This window comes from Canis lupus, chromosome 2 (assembly GCF_003254725.2).
Source record: "Canis lupus dingo isolate Sandy chromosome 2, ASM325472v2, whole genome shotgun sequence".
In the NCBI taxonomy this organism is placed as follows: domain Eukaryota; kingdom Metazoa; phylum Chordata; class Mammalia; order Carnivora; family Canidae; genus Canis; species Canis lupus.
Genome location: NC_064244.1, coordinates 73,877,662 through 73,885,950, shown reverse-complemented (window position 1 = coordinate 73,885,950; position 8,289 = coordinate 73,877,662). Strand labels below are relative to the sequence as shown.

The 8,289-nt window shown below is 50.2% G+C and overlaps 1 long non-coding RNA gene across 1 annotated transcript; it reads right to left on the bottom strand.

Moving 5' to 3' along the window:
* Positions 1–231: 231 nt before the first annotated feature.
* On the bottom strand, positions 232–7,100 carry LOC118353924 (uncharacterized). Its single transcript, XR_004813608.2, has 4 exons — positions 6,887–7,100; positions 6,408–6,615; positions 1,179–1,259; positions 232–919 (listed from the first exon to the last, which is right to left on the bottom strand). It is a non-coding gene; the product is annotated as an uncharacterized LOC118353924 (long non-coding RNA).
* Between the last annotated feature and the right edge of the window lie 1,189 nt (positions 7,101–8,289).

The following is an 8,289-nucleotide window of genomic DNA, read 5'->3' as shown; positions in this document are numbered from 1 at the left end:
TCTAACACACATATTTTGTCTGTAAAGCACATCGGAGCCTTGTGGCTCTTAGGAACACTGGACGGTGTTCCTTGATCCCTGGGTGGCTCAGTGGTTTAGTGCCTGCCTTCGGCCCAGGGCGTGATCCTGGGGTCCCAGGATCCAGTCCCACATCGGGCTCCCTGCATGGACCCTGCTTCTCCCTCTGCCTGTGTCTCTGCCTCTCTCTTTCTCTGTGTCTCTCATGAATAAATAAATACAATCTAAAAAAAAAAAAAAGAGGAACATTGGTCAGCACTTTGGCACTATGCTCAGGAGCCATTTTAAACAGAGAAATTACCAAGAAAAAGCAGAAAAATGTGAAAAGGGTAGCACTAAACCGACCTCGAGAAAGACCCTTATTTATAGTATGAAAACTGAAACAAGAGGCAGAGCGTCACGTTGTTGGTCCTCAGCTGGGATTGTGCATGTTGAGCAACTCCTATTTCCCCCCACGTCATGCGTGTGCCAAAAATGACCACAAAGGTGCCTCAAGGTATTGATTTGGGGATTGCAAGGAAATTTTAGCGAGTTGGCAAATTCTCAAATACAGAATCTGGGAATCATGTATATACTTCAACCTTCTTCCTATTCCCAGGATAATTCTCATCTCATGCCTTTAAGGCTCAGTGCGGCATTCTGCGAGCTCCTTGTGCGTGTGCCAGGCCACCGGGGCGCTGTGTGATCTCGGCGGGGCTCAGTGTTCTCTCCCTGCCTGGCACAGTGCCTGACAACACAGCAGGTAGTCGAAACCCAGCCGTCCCCCTCATCCTATGGTCCTGCATCTGTGCACTGGGCAGAGGGTTCACCCAAAGTTTGGAGAAGTCCGTCTACACCAGAGCGCCAGGCTGGCATCCTTTTCACACACTCTTTGGCCTGTCCTTCCTCTCCCCGGCTGTACCTATAAAGCCAGACAACAATCTGATTGTTGAAAATTGTAGTCAATAAAATGACTTCATGACACCAGAACAGATAGGAAGGTTCCCCTTGATGTGATGCCTTCTCCTCGCCTCCCCCTCCCTTCCCCCCTCCCCTCCCATGTGGCCCTGGGGCTGTGCTCGCTTCTTGGGATTCCCATAAGACTGCTCAGCACAGATCCCACTGGCTGATGCTGGTTAACGGTCAAGATACTCAGACTCGGGGCCAGAATAGCAACTCACCCTGGTCAGGGCCGCGATACTCATTACTGCTCCCCGGGCTCAGCACAGGGCCCAGCATGGCTGATCGGTGCCCTATAAAAGCTGAGTTGAAGAAATAGGGACCGGGAGTGAACGAAGCTTCCTACCACAGACCTACCCCAACGCAAGTAGAAGTCCATGGACCCATGGAGAGTAGTCAATGCAGCATTGGTCATCGCTCTGGGCTTCATAAGTGGTATCCAATGCTATGGACATTTTCCACTTAATTGAGTGTGCCTAAAGTCCAAAGTGGCCGCAGATATCTTTTTCACTCTAATAAAACTATGAAACTATAGCCTGGGAGAATAATGGGAACTTAAACTTCTAATTTTAAAAAACTTTTAATATTGAAGAGAATAAGCCCAGTAATGGGGGTGGGGAGGAGAAGGAAGCAATGAGGAGAGTTAGCACTCGTTATGGATTTGTGAAAAGGGACAGGGAAAGAGGAAGGAGAATGCCTGATGACCGAACAACCACCAATCAAGTGAACCAACAGGTGAATGAGATGGAGGCGCGTAGCTCTCCGCCTCTGACCACGGCTGGAAAGGGCCAGCAATGAAATGAGCCAGGGGCTATAGAACAGGTACTAGCATTAACAGGTGCAAATGCTGTGCCACCGGTTCTCTGCTGTGCCTGCTGAATGTATGAACTAATTTAAGCCCCACATCAGTCCTAGGAGATTACAGATTACTGGCCCCATCTTACAGATGAGCACACTGAGGCGCCGAAGAAGCAGAGTAAATTGCCCAAGGTCAGAGGGCCGGTTAGCAGGTAGCTGAACTTGAACCTACACAGCTGGTTCTGGAAGCTGCCCTCCTAGCCACTATGAGATACTGTCCCTCTGGGCTGTGATGGCTCTTGTCCCTCAGAGCCATCAGGTGGTGGACATCCCATAGGGTGTAACGATCACATAAGGGTGGGGTTATGTCATGTTCGGTACCCATGCCCAGATTCCACTGCCCGAACCGCTAGGTCCGGACTCCCTCGCTTGCCAATTTTCCATTTCTCTGCAGCCTGTTCCAATAGACCTTTCCCGTTTTATCTCCTTCCTCTTCTTTCCCACAGCAGGTCTGTTCTGGTGCTCAGCCCAGCCCAGATGTTCCCTGTTCCCTGTCACACCCTCCACATTCCTGTCTCCAGGCCTCTCCTGCTGCTTTCCCCTCCTTGGCTCAGAACGTGTTCTCCCCTCCCTGCCCACCGTGATCCTCCCCACATCCCAAGTCAAACTTGGATGCCCCCTTGCTCAGGAAGCCCTCCCTGGCCGTCCCTGTTGGAATCCACCGCACCTTGCCAGCCTCTGGGCCTCAAGAGCTAACTTTCAACCAGCCCCAACACTGCCCTTCACCCCCACATCCCACCCTAAGAAATTCTCACTAACCAGCAGCCTGGCAGCACGCTCACAGCCCTTCCCACCGCAGATCTTGGGATGCTGGAGAGCTGGATGCCGCAGGGAGCTCTGTGTAGTTCCTGTCTTTGCCCCCACAGCCTAACCCAGTACTTGGCACAGTAAACAAAAATACTTCTGACCCTGCAGATATGATGAATATCTTGACAGTAAAAGTCAGTGACAGGTCCATGAGTCCATAATTCCATGAATTATCTGCTCCACTGGGCTCCTAATAGCATGATAGTGTCCCCAGATCTTCAATTCCAGGGCTCCTTAGGGCTCCCTCAATATACACCATTTCTCATCACGCCTCTGTGCCTTTGCCATGCTGTTCCCTCTGTCTGGAATGCTCTTCCCCACCAGCATTGCCCAGAGAATCCAATCCTTGCAAATTTGGTTCACTGCCCCCTCCTCAGAGAAGCCTTCCCTGATCACTCAGCACCCTCTTTTATCCCAGAACTAACCACTTCTTATGAGTTGCCTACACACTTGACACTTACCTGGGTAGTTGTTAAGCTTGCTGCTGTACCACACTAGATTTGTCTGAGTGTCCGTCCCCTGGTGGCTTTTTGAGGCCAGGGACATGTCATACCATCTCTGTGTTCTCGGGATCAAACATGGTAATTTTCAAGCATTTTAGGGGTGGATCTCTTTCTCCAAAAGAAAATCTATGAGTGGGATCCCTGGGTGGCGCAGCGGTTTAGCGCCTGCCTTTGGCTCAGGGTGTGATCCTGGAGACCCGGGATCGAATCCCACGTCGGGCTCCCGGTGCGTGGAGCCTGCTTCTCCCTCTGCCTGTGTCTCTGCCTCTCTCTCTCTCTCTCTGTGTGTGTGACTATCGTAAATAAATAAAAATTTGAAAAAAAAAAGAAAATCTATGAGCATCTTGATATAAAACAGAAATAAGGGAAACAGTTCTTGAAGGGGGTGATGGATATGTAGGTCCTGTGTGGTCACGTCAGAACGTGCCTGGGACCCTCCCTGGAGCTCCTGAGTCTCTACAAAGGTCTGAAAGCCCCTGACTCAGCACAATGCTGGAAACAAGGTCACTGCTCAACAAATATCTTTTAAATGATTTGAAGACCAAACCATTACGACCCAAAGAATCTTTAGGGTAGAATTTCAGATATCTTGACTGTAGGGCTTTGGGGCAGGAGTCAGGGGTTCAAGTCTGACTGCCATTGCTCTCTGGCTGGGCAGAGACCTCACCTCTCTGGACCTCATTGTCTCATCCATAAAATGAGAATTATAGGACGCCTGGGTGGTTCAGCGCCTGGGTGCCTGCCTTCGGCCCAGGGCGTGATCCTGGGTCCGGGGATCGAGTCCCACATTGGGCTCCTGCATGGAGCCTGCTTCTCCCACTGCCTGTGTCTCTGCCTCTCTCTGTGTGTCTCTCATGAATAAATAAATAAAATCCTAAAAAATAATGAGAATGATAGCACCTCAACAGGGCTCCAGGTTTGTGATTATTCCCAGGGGTGGGACTATCCACACCCCTGTCCCCCCACCCTTCACATCATCCATGTCCACTGAAAGAAGACCAACTGCAGTCAGGACACAGACCAGTTTGGTATAAACAGTTGAGCCTTGGCCCAGGGCATGATCCCAGGGTCCTGGGATCAAGTCCCACATTGGGCTCCCCACAGGGAGCCTGCTTCTCCCTCTGCCTGTGTCTCTGCCTCTCTCTGTGTGTCTCATGAATAAATAGATAAAATCTAAAAAAAAAAAAAAAAAAAAAAAAGTTGAGCTTTGGTACCAGATCCTGGTTCTGACATCGACTAGCACACTGAGCCTCAGTTTGCTCATCTGCCAAATGGGGATGATACTAGTAGCTTCTAGGGTGTCAGTAAGTATGTGGCCAGGTCCAGAATGCTCTACTTTGAGGGCTGGCTCCCTCACTTTCCAGCCTGTGACCTTGAGCAGGTTAGGTCACTTAACCTGTTTGAACCTCAGTTTCCCCATCTGTACAAAGGAGGTAATTATAGTACTCACTTCATAGGATTGGATAAATTAGTTAACACGAGATACTTAGAACAGTGCCTGGCACATAGTAACCGTTGTGTACACGTGAGCAATGGATACCACCCCCGTGGCGCTGTTGTGAGGATTAAGTTGATTCATACTTAAAATGTGCCTAGCCCAGGAACCTGGTATATGGTAAAAGCTCACTTGATAGGAGCTGATGTTTAATATGAAATCAGCTCAAACTCAGCATGTTGCATATGAGTTTGGGTGGAAAAATGTAAAAAAAACAAAAAGCAAAAGATGGGCAGAAACTGCAGGGCTTGGGATGTCACTCTGCAGCCTCCTGCGGAAGGGGCAGTGGCAGCGGCTCTGTCTGGGTGGGTGCCCCACGGGGCGGCTGCGGGCGTGTCCTGCCACCTGACTCAGAGAAGAGCGGCCCCCCCACCTGTTCCCCACCCGCCTCCCAAGGCACCTTGTGTCTGCCCACCCGTGCGGTGATCGGCCCTGACCCTGGGGAGCTGCAAAGATCCCATCACTGCCCCGGGGCCGGGGGTGGCAGGAGGGGTTATAATTACGGGTTTCATCGAAATCGTGGCTATGATGAGCTCCGCTTTCCACGGCTCCTCCTCGAATAGCTCTGCCTGGGCCCTCCCCAACCCCTCCCACCTGGGTGCTGCCAGAAGCGGGCACTCCCAGCCCGGGGAGCTAAGCACTTTATTTGAGGTATCTCACTTAATCCTCACAAACGGTGTGACTTCCCCCATTTTACAGGTGAGGAAACTGAGGCTCAAGGAGGCAAAGTGACTCACCCCGAAGTAAGTAGCCAAGACCCGCTCCAAGGTCTTTCTGGCTCGTGTCCCGCAATCTTCACCTCCACGCAGCTCGTACCCCAAATGGCATCAAAATCTGGTTGTCGTCACAGAAATGGGAAAGTGGGTTCTAGAACTCAGTAGCCCTGGGTTTGATTCTAGGCTCTGATGCTGTGTGATCCTGGGCAGCCACACCACCTCTCTGATCCTGGATCCCCCCTACCCCCAGCGCCCATAACCCCTGGCTTTGTTGGGACGACTGTGTGAGAAAATATACAGATACGTATCTGTAAGTGCCTGGGACAGAGAGGGTCCACTGAGGGTCAGATGACACACAAGTGTCAGAAATCACTGTCTATATAGATACAGTCATCAGGGCGTGAGGAAACCTCTTGGTATTGGACGTGCCACATGTGACATTTCTAATTTTCTCCAGATTCTGACTCATGAAAGTGTGGACTGAGTCACGGGGTTTCCATTTTGCCTATATTAAGCCATCAGGTTGTGGGATCACTCACTAGCAAGCAACAGAATCTTTAGTGGAAGCAAATGAAACAGATTCCCCAGTTTGCTGTGCAAGTGGATTCCGGTCAATGAACCTCTCTGTTCCATGAGTTTCTCTCTAGCAGAACGCGTTGATCTCTTGCCAGGAGGTAGTGATCGCAGGGTAGGGCCTGGAGCTCTGGGAGGCAAAGGGGTTTTAGAAACCCTACCTAGTCCTGTCCTGTTTCCTGTTTCCTGTCCCTTGTTTCTCGTGATAAATGACTGGGAGGGGAAGATGTGCAATAGGGAGGGGGAAGGGGTGGGGAATGTCATTTACTGCTCTGGGAGCACGTCTGGAAGACAAAGCCTGGAGTTCCCTCTGTGGCCCAGAGCAAGTATCACTCCGATGTGCTGTGACTGGGCTCTGATCACCTCTCTCAGACTTACTCACCCCTCCCGAGGAGGCAGGAAGGGAAACATGGTGCCTGGCATGAGGCAATCCCAAGGACAGGCACGATTCCATTAACCCCGGAAACGAACCCTGGGTTCCCACCTGCCAGGTCCCACCTGTGACGAGGCTGAGGCTTCATCCTCCTTTATGAGCTTCTCCACTTTGCCTGTTATTATGTCCCTCGTATTCATGAGCAGGCTTCGGGCATTCAGGATTTCCTTAATTAGAGTTTCTTCCTTCCTGAGCATTTTGTCTTAGGATTTTTATAGATCATTTACGGCCTTGTCAGATTGGACATTGTCCCAGGCAACTTTGGTTTCTTCCCTGGGAAGGACAAGGGACAGGTTGAGGAACAGAAATGGCTTTCTCATTCCAGGGGGGGCAGGTGGGAACTACTTCAGCTCAGGTCAGGGTGGCTATCCATCCCCAAGGGCCACAGGCTCACTATTTCCTGTCCCCAGGGGACAAACACAACACATACAGCTAGCACGGAACTGAGGAGATTTTGTACATACATTCTTTCAAAATTCACAGGGCTAGAAACTGGTCCCCAGAGACAGTGTGGACTACTCTTTTGACCTTTCACCCGACGCACCTTTCCTTGGCCTCAAGCTCTCTTGGGCTCAGATGGGCAGGGAAGGGCCAGAGTGAGGAGACACAGTTCCAGTCAACAAAAACACCTTTCTTTTCATTCTGCGGTGTTTGACACACGGGCACGCTTAATAAAACAGGTGTCAGGCACGGTGAGCCCAAAGTGCTGAATCAGCCGTGTCCCTTTGCTTTCATCTTGGGCCGGGAGTGTTTAACAGCCACGCTGAACAAGAAGAAATGGAATTTATCTCCTTAATAAGCCACCCTGAAGTTGCTGTGCTTAATCATGTTCATCTCCCAGGAGGCGGGGGGGGGGGGGGTTGTGGATAATTTCTGGTTATATTAAGAATTTTCCTGGTGTGCCTAAAAAGTATTGATATGATCCTTAAAAAAAAAACCACACATACACACACACAAAGAAAAACCGTTGCTATGGTTCTTTTGAAAAAAGTGAGTTTAGGGATGCCTGGGTGGCTGAGGGCATGCTGCTTCTCCCTCTGCCTATGTCTCTGCTTCTCTCTGTGTGTCTCTCATGAATAAATAAAATCCTTAAAAAAAAAAAAAAAAGCAAGTTTAGAAAACAGCACCTGACATACAATTCCAGTTTTGTGGGAAAGAGTCCTTCCCTTCCCATTATTTTCCCTTCTGGATGGGAAAATAGTGTGGAAGTTTTAAAATATGAGCATTGAATGACAGGGCAATGTGGTTTTCAAATTTTTAGTTCTTCATTGCCTTTGGAGATTTTGATACATCCCTCCCACAAACATATATTACATTCGAGATTCAAGAAAAAGAGTAAGCCCCAAGATATCCCTGGTAAATCCAGCTCAAACTTGGCTCAAACTGTCTTCCTGACTCAGACAAAAAATCTAGATGTCATAGCTAATTTCTGCTTTTATAGCCCTTCCTCAATTTAAGCCCACCTCTGCACAGGCCCCCAAGGTGAAGCTACTGAGAAATGATCCTTCGTCATTTGCGCTGGACTCCGTAGCCCATTTCCCCCCCAGCCTGGGTTCTTCCCATAGTGAGAGCTGTCACCCAAGTACGCGGGGGCGGGAGCGGCTGTCTTCCCATAGGCCTCTGTTTGGCTTCTCCTAGCTTCTGCTTTACCCTGAAGGCCAGGGCTTCTGTACGCTTCTCCAAGGAGGGAGATGCTTATAGAAATTTGCTGGTCCAACCTGGGTTGGGGCGGCCGGGGTCTCAGGGTGTGGAACCAGCTTCTCTCTCAGCCTTTTGTGGGGGTTGCGGGGGGCAGTGTTCTCAAGCAGAAGCCAGGAGTAGCAAGGCCTCGGAGAGAGGCTTCTGGTACTGACTCCCTTCAGCTTCCTCAAAAACAGCCTGATTCCCTCCCCACCTGCGGTTAAGCCTGGAAAGTCTTGACATTCCCCCTACGTGGAGGAAGGAGAG